Here is a 15,450-nt window from a genome sequence, read left to right on the forward strand (position 1 = left end):
CGAAGCTGCAACTCCGGGACTCTGCTTGAAAACAAACCCAAGACGAGGAAGCAAGCAGCAAGCGAGTCAACGACCACGAGCAACGAGACTGAGGCCCGACTGAAGGACTGCCGTAAAACTAACAGAGACTTATCAGACAAACCAGTCTAGGTCTGCTGTACACCTAAAACCACAGTATCCAAAAGAAACTGCCCTGCTACCTGCATAGCTAAAAGATTCAGCGAAGAGGACAGAGCAGAAGGGCACTGTTGTGGATCCTATACCAAGGACTGAAGACTTTGTTGCAGCTGTTTATTGATTCTATCGAGAATTGAAAGCTTTGTTGCCGAGTTTGACCCAAAGTGGGATTGAAGACTTTGTTGTGAGAGGAGAGTTTTTATACTGGACATGTTTCCAAAAAAGCAGACCAAAAGTCTAAGCTTCAAGGAACTGTTGAGTATAATTCCAGTTGCATTTTCCTTTCATGTAACTAAATTAATTAATTGTAACACAGTCACATAGAATTGTACAGTTAATTATTTAGTTTGCACACTTTGTGTGTGAAATAACTTTTAGTGAAACTTGATTAAATAACTAGAAGTAATCTACCTCATATTGTTGTATGAAGAATTTCTTTAAAAGTAAACTTACCATATACTTAATCTATATACCTTCTCTAATCCCAAAAGCTTCTTTTCGTAATGTTTTTGGGACAGTAATTGAACACAGAACTCTAAGTGCGGTCTCACCAGTGCTTTATACAACCTCATCACATCCTCCTTGGATTTCTACTCTACCCTGCCATGTTGTGTTTGTTCTATTAACCCATATCGAACAATGCAAAAAAGTCAGCCTGGCTTGTATATCTGTATCATTGATTTATACAGGGCCTTCAACAGTATCCATGGATTTGTCTATACTAGAGATCATCATCAGAATCGCCAAACGGTTCTACAATAACTTCACATGCACTGCTGGGGATACCTGAGAGCTGAGCTTCCAGGTAGAATCCGGGTAAGACAAGGGTACGAAACGTCAGCCTTCCTGTTCAATCTTAGAGTTGGCGGGACCTTGAAAAGAGCAACAGAAGAACAGTGCAGAGGAATTAGACAAATCATATTTCCAACCCTGGAAGATCTGGAGGTTATTGTACCCCTCTCCATACCAAAGACCACATGCAGCAGAAAACGGATCATCTTTACACCCCATGTGAAAAAACAAAACAGCTCAAAGTGATGCCAATCAACCTCAAGAGCCCAGAGCCGATCCCTGTAGGTGAACACGACCTTGAAAATACTGGCACACTTAAGTACCTTCAAAGTATCATCTGGAGGAACTGACCAAGACATCAAAGCCAGGACATGTAGCAGAAGACCTGCCTCCATTAAACAAGTATGGAAATCAGCAGCCCATATCAGAAACACCAAGCTAAGAATATGCCAGAGCTGTGTCCTCTCAGTACTGCGATATGCTTCAGAATGCTGGCCAATGCCCTGAAAAGCACATTCTTTTCGTAAGGGGATCGTCCTGCATAAGGGCATCTGTCAAGCAAAAATAAAAAATCAGGCTAACCTCCTTCTGCCTTCGAACCAAAACTAAAATCTTAGCTGTGCTGAGAATACATCTTTTCCAGCTAAATAGATCTGCTTTTGTTTTCAGTGCATTTTCTCAGGCACTCAGATATTGAGTTGGCTGCAAGAAATGTAACAAGCAGACAAAAATAGATGTTTTAAAACAACCTTGAGTGACAAATTCAACAACATTTTCAAGTTTTGTAAACCTTTTAAAATTATGTTGACACTCTAATGAAAAGGAATGTGCAATTTCCATATTTTGATGCCTTTAAAATACATCTTATACACTGAACCTTAAATGGCAAAACCCTAAGGTTTTGTATTTCTTAACATTTCTAATACTACGTAGAAATAATTTTGAAGTTTTAAAACCACAGATACTTTCAAATTATTAACAAATTGTAACATCATACATGACCCTGACTCGCAAGGTCATTGTAGTATGACTCGAACACCAATCATGAAGTCGGTATTTGTTTGACCCCATTACCATAGTAACCAAATGCATGGCACTGATAAAAGTATTAAATACTGTAAGGATAATAAAATGCCTATTGTTTCATGGTAATTTGCAAGAAACTGAAAGCAGCTTGTGACGATAGGTAAATGTGTCGGTGCTTGTCTATATATTAATTGCTTCCTTTTAAAAAAATGATTACGTAACATTGGGATTGCAGGGGTATAAAGCTAGCACTGTTGCAGGACGGGGAAAAAAAGACGTTGTGCGCAAGATGTGTTGCGGGAGGTATGGTTAAGCAGAGAGAGAGAGAGAGAGAGAGAGAGAGAGAGAGAGAGAGAGAGAGAGAGAGAGAGAGAGAGAGAGAGAGAGAGAGAGAGAGAGAGAGAGAGAGAGAGAGAGAGAGAGAGAAGAAAGTTTTGAAAATATGGCGGCACGCTACTGAAGACCACAAGTTTAGCTGTGTTTTGTTTGTTTTTGCAAGTATAGTTGTTGGATGTTTTACAGAATAGATTAAAGAAAAACAACAAACTATTCGAGTGAGCTGTGTTGCAGTGTTGCGGTGAGAACTGTGGCTGGAGTGCGTGTGGAACCTGGGGAGACGTGTGCTGCCGAATCTACATCGGGTTTGAGAAAATAAACTTTTGTTTATAGTTTTTCCTGATATGGACAATTGCATTTTCATCGAACTGTCTTGACTATTTCATGCTGATTTTTTTATTACGGTGGAAAAGGAGAGCGTACCACGAGTTTTATTGCTCTTAAACTATTGGTAATTTACTGCGATTTGTTCTTAAACACAGGTGCACTTTATTTCTGTTTCTTTCATTTCTCCTTCTTTGAGAAACCTCAAAATGGAGCGAGGTAACCAGTGGTGTACCACAGGGATCAGTATTAGGTCCTCTGCTATTCCTAATCTACATAAATGATTGATTCTGGTATAGTAAGCAAACTCGTTAAATTTGCAGACGACACAAAAATAGGAGGAGTGGCAAACACTGTTGCAGCAGCAAAGGTCATTCAAAATGATCTAGACAGCATTCAGAACTGGGCAGACACATGGCAAATGACATTTAATAGAGAAAAATGTAAAGTATTGCATGCAGGCAATAAAAATGTGCATTATAAATATCATATGGGAGATAGTGATATTGAAGACGGGAACTATGAAAAAGACCTAGGAGTTTATGTTGACTCAGAAATGTCTTCATCTAGACAATGTGGGGAAGCTATAAAAAAGGCCAACAAGATGCTCGGATATATTGTGAGAAGTGTTGAATTTAAATCAAGGGAAGTAATGTTAAAACTTTACAATGCATTAGTAAGACCTCACCTAGAATATTGTGTTCAGTTCTGGTCACCTCATTACAAAAAGGATATTGCTGCTCTAGAGTGCAAAGAAGAGCGACCAGAATTATCCCGGGTTTAAAAGGCATGTCGTATGCAGACAGGCTAAAAGAATTGAATCTATTAAGTCTTGAACAAAGAAGACTACGCGGCGATGTGATTCAAACATTCAAAATCCTAAAAGGTATAGACATTGTCGACCCAGGGGACTTTTTTGACCTGAAAAAAGAAACAAGGACCAGGGGTCACAAATGGAGATTAGATAAAGGGGCATTCAGAACAGAAAATAGGAGGCACTTTTTTACACAGAGAATTGTGAGGGTCTGGAACCAACTCCCCAGTAATGTTGTTGAAGCTGACACCCTGGGATCCTTCAAGAAGCTGCTTGATGAGATTCTGGGATCAATAAGCTACAAACAACCAAACGAGCAAGATGGGCTGAATAGCCTCCTCTCGTTTGTAAACTTTCTTATGTTCTTAAGGTTTACTTTACAGTTTTATTCATGCATTTGTTAAAAATATACACACTGGCAACTGTTTCTGTTTTTAAAGCTTGTGAGGCATAATAACTTAAATAACAGTTATTCACATTTTGGTTTAGTGTAGACGCATAGTTTAGATACTACAGTAATCCGCCATGATCAAGCTCTTCAGCAACGTTAGTTTTATTATTGAACAGAGAAGATTAGTTCAGAGATTGTAGATCCCACCACAGTTTTCGTACACTGTGTTGTATATGTTCCATGCGCTGCCATTGCTGGTAGTGTCACGTGAGCTGTTCAGTGCGTCGATATGTAAATAAATCCTGTTCGCCTGCAGGGGGTGTATGAACTTCAACCTCCGTCTCGATTTCCTGCCTGTCACTCAACAGCGAATGCACACGGCAGACAGCTACTGTGTCACAAACATTAATATCTTTCTAAACAAGGGATTTAGGGGCGCTCCCTAATAAAAGCTGAATCTCAAAACAAGAATTGTGTGACTATAATAATTTTGTTACAGCTGTGTGTAATGGTATTTAAAACCAGATTCATTCATCCACTTTTTGCATGTCCGCGCTTACTTTGCAATTATTTCTGTTCAGTGGAGTTATATACTTACAATATGGCATACTGCATTAAGAATCAAAGTGTAATGTGCATTATTTGGAACATTATTATTATTATTATTATTATTATTATTATTATTATTATTATTCCCTTGTTTGAAAAGAAACAAACTGTAGGTACATCACTGACCACTTGGTGTCTGTCTATCTGTGAGTCCAAATAATTCTTTACTGAAACTATTCAACAGTTTAGATAACATTTCTAAAACTATGAATCAGGATACATTTCTTGCAGTAATTAAACAAATTATATTGTAGCAAAAACACATATAAAATATATAACCATGTGTGTTGTAGAGGTGAATTTAACCCACAGCACCACCCGGCCATCCAGATTGGAACCCAGGCCTCCAGAGAAAGATGACAGGCTAGTCTAGTGCATTAACATTAACCCACAGCACCACCTAGCCATCCAGATTGGAACCCAAACCTCCAGAGAAAGGTGACAGGCTAGTCTAGTGCATTAACATTAACCCACAGCACCACCTAGCCATCCAGATTGGAACCCAGGCCTCTAGAGAAAGATGACAGACTATCCTGATGCATTAACTATAGCCATCCATAACTATTACACACTCAATAGTGCTACATTTAGAAATACTAAAAGAAGGTATTTCTTAACATTAACATAAACCCAGTGCAGCACCTAGCCCCCCGCCCCTCCCCCCGCTAGGACCCCAGGCCTCCACAGCAAGGTGAAAGGCAGGACACCAGTTTTGATTTGCAGACAGGTTGCTTTCCCTCATGTGACATATCTCGAGTGTTTTGCATGAACACATTTGAATCAAAGGTGAGCCACAGGACTGGTCTGCTGTGGAGTGGCTTTGATTCAAATGTGATAATGCAAAACAGTCTGTTCTTTTTTGCTTGTTCTTTTTTTTTCTATTCGCAGTGAATCACAGAACCTTTAACACTTTGTATCCAGAATCCACAAGCAAAGGGCTTGTAGACTATTCATTTATTTTACAGTTTTTTAATGATTTTAAGTAGCGCTTTCAATTAATCGCAGTTAACTTCTGCAATTAACACGTAAATGTTTTTAGAGATTAATTATTTTAACTCACTGGACAGAAAGACGCTTACTTGTTTACTGTCAAAGTGAGTTCCAGTATCACACACGAGTACATCTAGTCTGCTGCGTGCTGAACACGCCTTCATCTCTCAAAATACACGAGCAGCTCTTCAGCTACAGACAATAACAACAACAAATTAAACCCACCAGTTTCAATAGAAATGCAGGATCGCTGCAAGCCCATATCAAGCGAAGAATGATCATGATAATAAATGAGTTAGGCTGCGTTGCTCCTTTTTTCATGTAGTATGTAAAGCCTGACAATTTATAGTTTGCAGTTTTTGGATATGATGACAGTGTTTTTTGTATGTTCTCTTCACAATTAAGTTCATTTCCTAGAAGTGCTTACTATAGCTACATATTTATAATTTTATTAAAAAAAACTAATTTATTTCAGTTCACAATCACATTTAAAAATAGATATCCTATGTATTGTGTTTTCTGATCTCTGTGTGCTGCTGATCAAGCTTGAACCGCACATGTTATTGTGTTGGTTGTATTTGTAATTTCAAAATTATTGCCCCTAGTACATTTTGGTGGTGGTCTCAAAGGGTACATTTCCTGGTTAAATAAATACATAAATAAATACATTTTAAACAATTTTATTTACAGTTAAGGATAATAAAAACAATAGCATCAGTAATAAAACACATTTATATTCAATGGATGTAGTAATTGTGACAATTTAATATGCAATTAAAACTGAGATTAACTAAGATTCATTTTTTTAATCGTGAGATTAATCGCAATTATTTTTTTTAATCGCTTGACAGCACTAATTTTAAATTATAGGCCCAATTAAGTGATTATTTAACTAATCAGACAGTTCACATGGGTTTCAAAATCACCAGTGTGGAGTAGTGGTTAGGGCTCTGGGTTCCTGACCGGAGGGTCGTGGGTTCAATCCCAGGTGGGGGACACTGCTGCTGTACCCTTGAGCAAGGTACTTTACCTAGATTGCTCCAGTAAAAACCCAACTGTATAAATGGGTAATTGTATGTAAAACTAATGTGTAAAAAAATAATGTAATTGCCTGTAAAAAATAATGTGATAAGGGTGTCTGCTAAGAAATAAATAATTATTAAAATGATTTAAAAAGGATTTGTCGATAAGGACAGGGGGTGACCCGGCTGTCAGGAGGCTCATCAATATGTTAACAATATCTAGGAAGGGTGATACAGCAAACCTGGGCAGGTACAGACCTATCAGCCTTACATCCAGGACATGTTACACTATGGAAACAATAATAAGACTATCCTCAGTATACAGTCACAACACTGAGGTCTGCCGCTGGACTACAATCTGCATGTTTTATAAAAGAAAATACAAGTCAGGCTGATCAAACTAATGGGCTTGAGAATCCCTTTAAATATCAATTGTGGCTAAGCCGCTTATTTTTAAACAAACTAATATTCCATAAGCTCCCATTGCCTCTGCTTGTGTTATCCCTGCACTGTGGAGACATAAAGAGGACTGGTCTCCAATCCACCACCTTCAGAGCAATAGAAAAATAAAGAAATGAAAGAACATTTGAAAAATCATTGAGATGTGTGCTTACCGATTACTAGTGAGTGGAGTAGCTGCTCTCTGTCTCTGTGTCCTGCTCGTTCGATGTGAAGGTGCTGCTGTATTAACACCTGCACATGAATGAGATCACACTGTCAAACCCAACCCAACATGCAAATCAATACTGTGCAAGACATCGAAACATCTTTTATTATAGATTCACAAAGAAACCCATTCCCAATACAACCTGATTGCTGATCATTAACTTCATTTACTAATTAACTATCAACAATTAAAATAAAAATCTTTACATATGAATCCATGGAAATACACAGTGGTATAAAAAACATATTCAGACAGGTCCCCTAGGTTTCAATATGACTAATGTTACACTATATCAATAAAATGATAAGGAATCAGTATTTACAAATAATTTGCTGAAACAAAAAAATACCTTCAGTAAATCTGACACTTTACCAACACATACCCTGAACCACCTAGCCATCCAGATTGGAACCCAGGTCTCAAAAGAAAGATGACAGGGTAGTCTAGTGCATTAACATTAACCCACATCAACACCTAGCCATCCAGATTGGAACCCAGGCCTCCAGAGAAAGGTGACAGACTAGTCTAGTGCATTAACATTAACCCACAGCACCACCTAGCCATCCAGATTGGAACCCAGGCCTCCAGAGAAAGGTGACAGACTAGTCTAGTGCATTAACATTAACCCACATCAACACCTAGCCATCCAGATTGGAACCCAGGCCTCCAGAGAAAGGTGACAGTCTAGTCTAGTGCATTAACAATAGCCACCCATAACTATTACACACTCAATAGTGCTACATTTAGAAATACTAAAAGAAGGTATTTCTTAACATTAACATAAACCCAGTGCAGCACCTAGCCCCCGGCCCTCCCCCCGCTAGGACCCCAGGCCTCCACAGCAAGGTGAAAGGCAGGACACCAGTTTTGATTTGCAGACAGGTTGCTTTCCCTCATGTGACATATCTCGAGTGTTTTGCATGAACACATTTGAATCAAAGGTGAGCCACAGGACTGGTCTGCTGTGGAGTGGCTTTGATTCAAATGTGATAATGCAAAACAGTCTGTTCTTTTTTGCTTGTTCTTTTTTTTTCTATTCGCAGTGAATCACAGAACCTTTAACACTTTGTATCCAGAATCCACAAGCAAAGGGCTTGTAGACTATTCATTTATTTTACAGTTTTTTAATGATTTTAAGTAGCGCTTTCAATTAATCACAGTTAACTTCTGCAATTAACACGTAAATGTTTTTAGAGATTAATTATTTTAACTCACTGGACAGAAAGACGCTTACTTGTTTACTGTCAAAGTGAGTTCCAGTATCACACACGAGTACATCTAGTCTGCTGCGTGCTGAACACGCCTTCATCTCTCAAAATACACGAGCAGCTCTTCAGCTACAGACAATAACAACAACAAATTAAACCCAGCAGTTTCAATAGAAATGCAGGATCGCTTCAAGCCCATATCAAGCGAAGAATGATCATGATAATAAATGAGTTAGGCTGCGTTGCTGCTTTTTTTCATGTAGTATGTAAAGCCTGACAATTGTTAGTTTGCAGTTTTTGGATATGATGACAGTGTTTTTTTGTATGTTCTCTTCACAATTAACAGTTCATTTCCTAGAAGTGCTTACTATAGCTACAGATTTATAATTTTATTAAAAAAAACTAATTTATTTCAGTTCACAATCACATTTAAAAATAGATATCCTATGTATTATGTTTTCTGATCTCTGTATGCTGCTGATCAAGCTTGAACCGCACATGTTATTGTGTTGGTTGTATTTGTAATTTCTAAATTATTGCCCCTAGTACATTTTGGTGGTGGTCTCAATGGGTACATTTCCTGGTTAAATAAATACATAAATAAATACATTTTAAACAATTTTATTTACAGTTAAGGATAATAAAAACAATAGCATCAGTAATAAAACACATTTATATTCAATGGATGTAGTAATTGTGACAATTTAATATGCAATTAAAACTGAGATTAACTAAGATTCATTTTTTTAATCGTGAGATTAATCGCAATTATTTTTTTTAATCGCTTGACAGCACTAATTTTAAATTATAGGCCCAATTAAGGGATTATTTAACTAATCAGACAGTTCACATGGGTTTCAAAATCACCAGTGTGGAGTAGTGGTTAGGGCTCTGGGTTCCTGACCGGAGCGTCGTGGGTTCAATCCCAGGTGGGGGACACTGCTGCTGTACCCTTGAGCAAGGTACTTTACCTAGATTGCTCCAGTAAAAACCCAACTGTATAAATGGATAATTGTATGTAAAAATAATGTGTAAAAATTAATGTAATTGTATTTAAAAATAATGTGATAAGGGCGTCTGCTAAGAAACAAATAATAATAAAAATGATTTACAAAGGATTTGTCGATAAGGACAGGGGGTGACCCGGCTGTCAGGAGACTCATAAATACGGTAACAATATCTCAGAAGGGTGATACTGCAAACCTGGGCAGGTACAGACCTATCAGCCTTACATCCAGGACATGTTACACTATGGAAACAATAATAAGACTATCCTCAGTATACAGTCACAACACAGAGGTCTGCTGCTGGACTACAATCTGCATGTTTTATAAAAGAAAATACAAGTCAGACTGATCAAACTAATGGGCTTGAGAATCCCTTTAAATATCAATTGTGGCTAAGCCACTTATTTTTAAACAAACTAATATTCCATAAGCTCCCATTGCCTCTGCTTGTGTTATCCCTGCTCTGTGGAGACATAAAGAGGACTGGTCTCCAATCCACCACCTTCAGAGGAATAGAAAAATAAAGAAATGAAAGAACATTTGAAAAATCATTGAGATGTGTGCTTACCGATTACTAGTGAGTGGAGTAGCTGCTCTCTGTCTCTGTGTCCTGCTCGTTCGATGTGAAGGTGCTGCTGTATTAACACCTGCACATGAATGAGATCACACTGTCAAACCCAACCCAACATGCAAATCAATACTGTGCGAGACATCGAGACATCATTTATTATAGATTCCCAAAGAAACCCATTCCCAATACAACCTGACTGCTGATCATTAACTTCATTTACTAATTAACTATCAACAATTTAAAAAAAAATCTTTACATATGAATTTTTGGAAATACACAGTGGTATAAAAACATATTCAGACAGGTCCCCTAGGTTTCAATATGACTAATGTTACACTATATCAATAAAATGATAAGGAATCAGTATTTACAAATAATTTGCTGAAACAAAAAAATACCTTCAGTAAATCTGACACTTTACCTACACATACCCTGAACCACCTAGCCATCCAGATTGGAACCCAGGCCTCCAGAGAAAGGTGACAGACTAGTCTAGTGCATTAACATTAACCCACAGCACCACCTAGCCCTCCAGATTGGAACCCAGGCCTCCAGAGAAAGATGACAGGCTAGTCTAGTGCATTAACATTAACCCACAGCACCACCTAGCCATCCAGATTGGAACCCAAACCTCCAGAGAAAGGTGACAGGCTAGTCTAGTGCATTAACATTAACCCACAGCACCACCTAGCCATTCAGATTGGAACCCAAACCTCCAGAGAAAGATGACAGACTATCCTGATGCATTAACTATAGCCATCCATAACTATTACACACTCAATAGTGCTACATTTAGAAATACTAAAAGAAGGTATTTCTTAACATTAACATAAACCCAGTGCAGCACCTAGCCCCCCGCCCCTCCCCCCGCTAGGACCCCAGGCCTCCACAGCAAGGTGAAAGGCAGGACACCAGTTTTGATTTGCAGACAGGTTGCTTTCCCTCATGTGACATATCTCGAGTGTTTTGCATGAACACATTTGAATCAAAGGTGAGCCACAGGACTGGTCTGCTGTGGAGTGGCTTTGATTCAAATGTGATAATGCAAAACAGTCTGTTCTTTTTTGCTTGTTCTTTTTTTTTCTATTCGCAGTGAATCGCAGAACCTTTAACACTTTGTATCCAGAATCCACAAGTGAAGGGCTTGTAGACTATTCATTTATTTTACAGTTTTTTAATGATTTTAAGTAGCGCTTTCAATTAATCGCAGTTAACTTCTGCAATTAACACGTAAATGTTTTTAGAGATTAATTATTTTAACTCACTGGACAGAAAGACGCTTACTTGTTTACTGTCAAAGTGAGTTCCAGTATCACACACGAGTACATCTAGTCTGCTGCGTGCTGAACACGCCTTCATCTCTCAAAATACACGAGCAGCTCTTCAGCTACAGACAATAACAACAACAAATTAAACCCACCAGTTTCAATAGAAATGCAGGATCGCTGCAAGCCCATATCAAGCGAAGAATGATCATGATAATAAATGAGTTAGGCTGCGTTGCTCCTTTTTTTCATGTAGTATGTAAAGCCTGACAATTTATAGTTTGCAGTTTTTGGATATGATGACAGTGTTTTTTGTATGTTCTCTTCACAATTAAGTTCATTTCCTAGAAGTGCTTACTATAGCTACATATTTATAATTTTATTAAAAAAAACTAATTTATTTCAGTTCACAATCACATTTAAAAATAGATATCCTATGTATTGTGTTTTCTGATCTCTGTGTGCTGCTGATCAAGCTTGAACCGCACATGTTATTGTGTTGGTTGTATTTGTAATTTCAAAATTATTGCCCCTAGTACATTTTGGTGGTGGTCTCAAAGGGTACATTTCCTGGTTAAATAAATACATAAATAAATACATTTTAAACAATTTTATTTACAGTTAAGGATAATAAAAACAATAGCATCGGTAATAAAACACATTTATATTCAATGGATGTAGTAATTGTGACAATTTAATATGCAATTAAAACTGAGATTAACTAAGATTCATTTTTTTAATCGTGAGATTAATCGCAATTATTTTTTTTAATCGCTTGACAGCACTAATTTTAAATTATAGGCCCAATTAAGTGATTATTTAACTAATCAGACAGTTCACATGGGTTTCAAAATCACCAGTGTGGAGTAGTGGTTAGGGCTCTGGGTTCCTGACCGGAGGGTCGTGGGTTCAATCCCAGGTGGGGGACACTGCTGCTGTACCCTTGAGCAAGGTACTTTACCTAGATTGCTCCAGTAAAAACCCAACTGTATAAATGGGTAATTGTATGTAAAACTAATGTGTAAAAAAATAATGTAATTGCCTGTAAAAAATAATGTGATAAGGGTGTCTGCTAAGAAATAAATAATTATTAAAATGATTTAAAAAGGATTTGTCGATAAGGACAGGGGGTGACCCGGCTGTCAGGAGCCTCATCAATATGTTAACAATATCTAGGAAGGGTGATACAGCAAACCTGGGCAGGTACAGACCTATCAGCCTTACATCCAGGACATGTTACACTATGGAAACAATAATAAGACTATCCTCAGTATACAGTCACAACACTGAGGTCTGCCGCTGGACTACAATCTGCATGTTTTATAAAAGAAAATACAAGTCAGGCTGATCAAACTAATGGGCTTGAGAATCCCTTTAAATATCAATTGTGGCTAAGCCGCTTATTTTTAAACAAACTAATATTCCATAAGCTCCCATTGCCTCTGCTTGTGTTATCCCTGCACTGTGGAGACATAAAGAGGACTGGTCTCCAATCCACCACCTTCAGAGCAATAGAAAAATAAAGAAATGAAAGAACATTTGAAAAATCATTGAGATGTGTGCTTACCGATTACTAGTGAGTGGAGTAGCTGCTCTCTGTCTCTGTGTCCTGCTCGTTCGATGTGAAGGTGCTGCTGTATTAACACCTGCACATGAATGAGATCACACTGTCAAACCCAACCCAACATGCAAATCAATACTGTGCAAGACATCGAAACATCTTTTATTATAGATTCACAAAGAAACCCATTCCCAATACAACCTGATTGCTGATCATTAACTTCATTTACTAATTAACTATCAACAATTAAAATAAAAATCTTTACATATGAATCCATGGAAATACACAGTGGTATAAAAAACATATTCAGACAGGTCCCCTAGGTTTCAATATGACTAATGTTACACTATATCAATAAAATGATAAGGAATCAGTATTTACAAATAATTTGCTGAAACAAAAAAATACCTTCAGTAAATCTGACACTTTACCAACACATACCCTGAACCACCTAGCCATCCAGATTGGAACCCAGGTCTCAAAAGAAAGATGACAGGGTAGTCTAGTGCATTAACATTAACCCACATCAACACCTAGCCATCCAGATTGGAACCCAGGCCTCCAGAGAAAGGTGACAGACTAGTCTAGTGCATTAACATTAACCCACAGCACCACCTAGCCATCCAGATTGGAACCCAGGCCTCCAGAGAAAGGTGACAGACTAGTCTAGTGCATTAACATTAACCCACATCAACACCTAGCCATCCAGATTGGAACCCAGGCCTCCAGAGAAAGGTGACAGTCTAGTCTAGTGCATTAACAATAGCCACCCATAACTATTACACACTCAATAGTGCTACATTTAGAAATACTAAAAGAAGGTATTTCTTAACATTAACATAAACCCAGTGCAGCACCTAGCCCCCGGCCCTCCCCCCGCTAGGACCCCAGGCCTCCACAGCAAGGTGAAAGGCAGGACACCAGTTTTGATTTGCAGACAGGTTGCTTTCCCTCATGTGACATATCTCGAGTGTTTTGCATGAACACATTTGAATCAAAGGTGAGCCACAGGACTGGTCTGCTGTGGAGTGGCTTTGATTCAAATGTGATAATGCAAAACAGTCTGTTCTTTTTTGCTTGTTCTTTTTTTTTCTATTCGCAGTGAATCACAGAACCTTTAACACTTTGTATCCAGAATCCACAAGCAAAGGGCTTGTAGACTATTCATTTATTTTACAGTTTTTTAATGATTTTAAGTAGCGCTTTCAATTAATCACAGTTAACTTCTGCAATTAACACGTAAATGTTTTTAGAGATTAATTATTTTAACTCACTGGACAGAAAGACGCTTACTTGTTTACTGTCAAAGTGAGTTCCAGTATCACACACGAGTACATCTAGTCTGCTGCGTGCTGAACACGCCTTCATCTCTCAAAATACACGAGCAGCTCTTCAGCTACAGACAATAACAACAACAAATTAAACCCAGCAGTTTCAATAGAAATGCAGGATCGCTTCAAGCCCATATCAAGCGAAGAATGATCATGATAATAAATGAGTTAGGCTGCGTTGCTGCTTTTTTTCATGTAGTATGTAAAGCCTGACAATTGTTAGTTTGCAGTTTTTGGATATGATGACAGTGTTTTTTTGTATGTTCTCTTCACAATTAACAGTTCATTTCCTAGAAGTGCTTACTATAGCTACAGATTTATAATTTTATTAAAAAAAACTAATTTATTTCAGTTCACAATCACATTTAAAAATAGATATCCTATGTATTGTGTTTTCTGATCTCTGTGTGCTGCTGATCAAGCTTGAACCGCACATGTTATTGTGTTGGTTGTATTTGTAATTTCTAAATTATTGCCCCTAGTACATTTTGGTGGTGGTCTCAATGGGTACATTTCCTGGTTAAATAAATACATAAATAAATACATTTTAAACAATTTTATTTACAGTTAAGGATAATAAAAACAATAGCATCAGTAATAAAACACATTTATATTCAATGGATGTAGTAATTGTGACAATTTAATATGCAATTAAAACTGAGATTAACTAAGATTCATTTTTTTAATCGTGAGATTAATCGCAATTATTTTTTTTAATCGCTTGACAGCACTAATTTTAAATTATAGGCCCAATTAAGGGATTATTTAACTAATCAGACAGTTCACATGGGTTTCAAAATCACCAGTGTGGAGTAGTGGTTAGGGCTCTGGGTTCCTGACCGGAGCGTCGTGGGTTCAATCCCAGGTGGGGGACACTGCTGCTGTACCCTTGAGCAAGGTACTTTACCTAGATTGCTCCAGTAAAAACCCAACTGTATAAATGGATAATTGTATGTAAAAATAATGTGTAAAAATTAATGTAATTGTATTTAAAAATAATGTGATAAGGGCGTCTGCTAAGAAACAAATAATAATAAAAATGATTTACAAAGGATTTGTCGATAAGGACAGGGGGTGACCCGGCTGTCAGGAGACTCATAAATACGGTAACAATATCTCAGAAGGGTGATACTGCAAACCTGGGCAGGTACAGACCTATCAGCCTTACATCCAGGACATGTTACACTATGGAAACAATAATAAGACTATCCTCAGTATACAGTCACAACACAGAGGTCTGCTGCTGGACTACAATCTGCATGTTTTATAAAAGAAAATACAAGTCAGACTGATCAAACTAATGGGCTTGAGAATCCCTTTAAATATCAATTGTGGCTCAGCCACTTATTTTTAAACAAA

At 37.7% G+C, this 15,450-nt stretch overlaps 1 protein-coding gene and 1 long non-coding RNA gene across 4 annotated transcripts in view; one reads left to right on the forward strand and one right to left on the reverse strand.

Moving 5' to 3' along the window:
* LOC117407809 (uncharacterized) overlaps positions 1 to 15,450 on the forward strand; it is a 504,618-nt gene that overhangs the window by 162,570 nt on the left and 326,598 nt on the right. The window lies entirely within an intron of this gene.
* The window catches only part of LOC131722041 (uncharacterized), a 28,394-nt gene continuing 20,050 nt past the window's right edge, over positions 7,107 to 15,450 (reverse strand). Inside the window, exons 8-10 of the long non-coding RNA XR_009319998.1 lie at positions 12,767 to 12,845; positions 9,932 to 10,010; positions 7,107 to 7,174 (exon numbers count right to left, since the gene is read on the reverse strand). This is a non-coding gene — a long non-coding RNA (uncharacterized LOC131722041). The remainder of the gene's footprint in view (positions 7,175 to 9,931; positions 10,011 to 12,766; positions 12,846 to 15,450) is intronic.

The sequence above is a fragment of the Acipenser ruthenus genome, chromosome 50, assembly GCF_902713425.1.
Source record: "Acipenser ruthenus chromosome 50, fAciRut3.2 maternal haplotype, whole genome shotgun sequence".
NCBI lineage: Eukaryota > Metazoa > Chordata > Actinopteri > Acipenseriformes > Acipenseridae > Acipenser > Acipenser ruthenus.